This window comes from Ascaphus truei, chromosome 8 (genome assembly GCF_040206685.1).
Source record: "Ascaphus truei isolate aAscTru1 chromosome 8, aAscTru1.hap1, whole genome shotgun sequence".
Classification (NCBI taxonomy): Eukaryota; Metazoa; Chordata; class Amphibia; order Anura; family Ascaphidae; genus Ascaphus; species Ascaphus truei.
Window position 1 is genome coordinate 104,474,992 of NC_134490.1, and position 5,000 is coordinate 104,479,991.

The window sequence follows — 5,000 nt, forward strand, 5'->3', positions numbered from 1 at the left end:
TTTTTATCACATTCATTTATTACATCATTTTATTCCTTTACTATTATCATTACACTATCACATACATATACACTAGAGCTATTTTTATATACACCACACAAGCACACTTATTTTTCATTAGGCTATCACACAGGTACTGCGGTCATTTCTGAGGATTTTTCTGTCCTTGGTTAACAACAACCTTTTCTCCACCTCTGACTCCAATTGTAATCTAAGTTACAAATCTATCACTGATGGATTACTAACAGGTAATATATGATACCCTAAAACCTGGTTTCAATATATTGTGTAGCTAATTGTTTGCTGACCATAGATGAAGGGGGTTAATTGGGTAGGTAGTATTTAGTGTCATCAGTACTCTCCAATTCTTGAGATTTCTCAATTAAATTTTGTATTATATTGCTAATCATGTTTTATAAAAATAATGTCAATAGATAATGGTTGATCTAATCTAGATAGTAAAAAACTTTCCATTTTAATTTACAAACATAATTGTTTATAGTATCACATGTTGATCCAATAAATTATTTAATTTCCTCTAATTACTGAACAAATAGGTATATCAATTGAAACGTAATTACAATACATTTATATTCCCCTTTTTTATTATCATATGTGTTTTCCAAAATTCTTTAAAAATACAGTGTGGTCCTCATAACTTTTCCATTGCGATCGGTTTAGTACCAGAAATTGAATTAATGGACTAGTTTAAAGTGTGTCATTAATGTCCTAATTGTTTTATTGTTTTTAATTGTATATGCAAATGAACCTTGTTATAAATACTGTGGGGTTACAACCAATGGGTACCCCTGAAGAAGTCATCATAGATGACGAAACGCGTAGGGCGTGGCTAAAGCAGAGGAGGCACTATTCCCACTGAGAGCTACATTGCGGATTGAGAGAAACGCAGATTTTGAGAGGCTCAGCCGAACAGAACAGTGGATACATCTTTGGTTTCCTTGGTGGTGCAGCAGCCAGAAGCAGGCAAGCGAGGGCTCGGTTTCCTGGAGGGACTTCCGTTTTGCAGGACACCAGACCGGGTGAACGTCACTTCCGGTAGAAGGAGACCACGCATGAGAGGATACCATTGCTGGCCCGGACGCTACCACTGGCTTATGAGGGCCTATCTCATAACTGCATTTTAATACCGTTATACTTGTGAGTGGGCATTTGTCTGTTTTTAATGTTCCATAAAATTATTGTTATACTGTAATGCACTAGGTGGGCGCCTGTTTTTTTCTTTTTTCTTTCATATATATATATATATATGTATGTATGTATGTATGTATGTATGTATGTATGTATGTATGTATGTATGTATGTATGTATGTATGTATGTATGTATGTATGTAGAGGTATCAGTACCGTGTTAGCCGAGCTTCAATAATCAAAAAATAAATAGATGATACCGTTCTGTGGCTAACGAAATGTTTTATTTGTGCGAGCTTTCGAGATACACTGATCTCTTCTTCCGGCGATGTTACAATGAATGAAGCAAGGATTACTTAAAAACAGTGTCTCTTGGAATGTTATCTGTGCTGGTCCTTCCCCCGGTGTGGATGTGTTTTATGGCTAGAGGTGTCAAAGGGTAACTGAAATCAAGTGAAGAAAGAGTGTGTATGTGTATCAGTGTGAATAAAAATGAATGGAGAGCCCACAGTATAAACAGTGCTCTACACAAGGTGTGTGTGGAGTGAGAGGGATATAAATGGTGTGGGTGTGGAAATGTGAGAGTTTGTAGCACAACTAAAAGTGTGTGTGGATACTATGTGGTCCCTATTGGTGTATAGGGATGGAAAAATAAGGAGTATTAGTATGTGTGAGATACATATATATATACATATATACACACATATATACACACACACATATATATATATATATATACACATATATATATATATATACACACACACACACACACACACACACACACACACACACACACACACACACACATATATATACATATATACATATGTATATATGTATATATATATATACATATATATATATACATACACACACACACATTTTAACCGAAAGACCACACATAATTAATTAAGAAAAGACCACACAGTAGTATCACCCCCCTGCTCACACGGTTACCCCCCTGCTCACACGGTACCCCCCCCCTGCTCACACGGTACCCCCCCCTGCTCACACGGTACCCCCCCCCTGCTCACACGGTTACCCCCCTGCTCACACGGTACCCCCCCCTGCTCACACGGTACCCCCCCCTGCTCACACGGTACCCCCCCCCTCTCCGCGATCACACGGTACCCCCCCGCGATCACACGGTACCCCCCCGCGATCACACGGTACCCCCCCGCGATCACACGGTGCCCCCCCGCGCTCACACGGTGGCCCCCCCCCCGCGCTCACACGGTGCCCCCCCCGCGCTCACACGGTGCCCCCCCGCGCTCACACGGTGCCCCCCCGCGCTCACACGGTGCCCCCCCGCGCTCACACGGTGCCCCCCCGCGCTCACACGGTGAGTGCACCCTCCCCCGCGCTCACACGGTGCGCCCCCCGCGCTCTCACGGTGCGCCCCCCGCGCTCACACGGTGCCCCCCCTGCGCTCACACAGTGCCCCCCCGCGCTCACACGGTGCCCCCCCGTGCTCACACGGTGCCCCCCCCCGCGCTCACACGGTGACCCCCCCCTTGCGCTCACACGGTGACCCCCCCCTTGCGCTCACACGGTGACCCCCCCCTTGCGCTCACACGGTGACCCCCCCTTGCGCTCACACGGTGACCCCCCCTTGCGCTCACACGGTGACCCCCCCTTGCGCTCACACGGTGACCCCCCCTTGCGCTCACACGGTGACCCCCCCTTGCGCTCACACGGTGACCCCCCCTTGCGCTCACACGGTGACCCCCCTTGCGCTCACACGGTGACCCCCCCTTGCGCTCACACGGTGACCCCCCCCTTGCGCTCACACGGTGACCCCCCCTTGCGCTCACACGGTGACCCCCCCCTTGCGCTCACACGGTGACCCCCCCCTTGCGCTCACACGGTGACCCCCCTTGCGCTCACACGGTGACCCCCCTTGCGCTCACACGGTGACCCCCCCCCCTTGCGCTCACACGGTGACCCCCCCCCCTTGCGCTCACACGGTGACCCCCCCCTTGCGCTCACACGGTGACCCCCCCTTGCGCTCACACGGTGACCCCCCCTTGCGCTCACACGGTGACCCCCCCTTGCGCTCACACGGTGACCCCCCCTTGCGCTCACACGGTGACCCCCCCTTGCGCTCACACGGTGACCCCCCTTGCGCTCACACGGTGACCCCCCCTTGCGCTCACACGGTGACCCCCCCTTGCGCTCACACGGTGACCCCCCCTTGCGCTCACACGGTGACCCCCCCTTGCGCTCACACGGTGACCCCCCCTTGCGCTCACACGGTGACCCCCCCTTGCGCTCACACGGTGACCCCCCCTTGCGCTCACACGGTGACCCCCCTTGCGCTCACACGGTGACCCCCCCCTTGCGCTCACACGGTGACCCCCCCCTTGCGCTCACACGGTGACCCCCCCCTTGCGCTCACACGGTGACCCCCCCCTTGCGCTCACACGGTGACCCCCCCCTTGCGCTCACACGGTGACTCCCCCCCCGTGCTCCCACGGTGACCCCCCCCCCCCCGCACTCACACGGTGCCCCTCCTCCCACGCTCACACGGTGCTCCCACAGTGACCCCCCCCCCCGCGCTCACACAGTACACTACCCCCACGCTCACACAGTACACTCCCCCCGCGCTCACACAGTACACTCCCCCCCGCGCTCACACAGTACACTCCCCCCCGCGCTCACACAGTACACTCCCCCCGCGCTCACACAGTAAACCCCCCCCTCGCTCACACAGTAAACCCCCCCCCCCCTGCTCACACAGTACACCCCCCCCTGCTCACACAATAATAGTGCAGGGGGGGGGGATGTATATTGCTTAAAAAAACACGAATAAAAACTGGAAAGGTCATATTTTTACCTCTTTTTAATATGTATAAAACAAAAAGCAGAAGCGAATGCCCCATAGTGTATTAATGTTTTCCATGTACTGTAGGAAGAGCGAGTCCGCACCCGTCATTCAGTGGCAGTTTTCAACCTGCAGACAGCCGAGAGAGGGAGTCCCAGATTTCGTCGGTGGACGGGGTTAAGCGCAGTGCGGCGGAACGACGTGACTGCTTGAATCGCCAATAGCAAAGACCCTACGCGTTTCGTCGCATAATCCGTGATTTCCTCAGGGGCATATCGTAGCTTCTTACAAGTCCATATATATTTCCTGAAGACACATGTCAATAGTTTAAATTACAGGTAAATTACAGTCCCAAACTGATTGTTCCTTGAAGGAGCATGAACTGAGAAACTAAAATAGTATACGTGAATCCGTAATAATTAATACAATTGGATAAAAAGCTAAAATGTGTAAGAATAAAATACATGAATGAAGGGAGAATAAATGTCAACAAATGAAATGGATTTGTTGAAGAAACAAATACTTAATTTTAATAACTAATTTGTATTGGATAGCACACAAATCACTCATCCAGTCTGTATCTTGGCAGAGTTTTCATTACACCAATATTTTGTTAATACACAGTAAAGTATAATATATTTGTATATAAATACTAATGTTTTTGTCTCCATGTTCTACTCGATCTATTTCAGATTTAACGAGCCTAGGATGGGGTTAATTTTCAAGACCTCACCATATGCGTGTTGCAATACAAGATTACAAACAATCCATTTGATTTGTTGACATTTGTTCTCCTTTCATTCATGTATTTTATTCATTTTTTTATATTCTTACATGTTTTGTATTGTACGTCTTTATTTATATAGCGCCATTAATGTACATAGCGCTTCACAGTAGTAATACATGTGGTAATCAAATAAATAACAGATAATATAAATAACAGATCATGGGAATAAGTGCTTTACACATAAAGTGTTTTAGCTTTTTATCCAATTTTATCCATTATTACTGATTTTAAAGTATT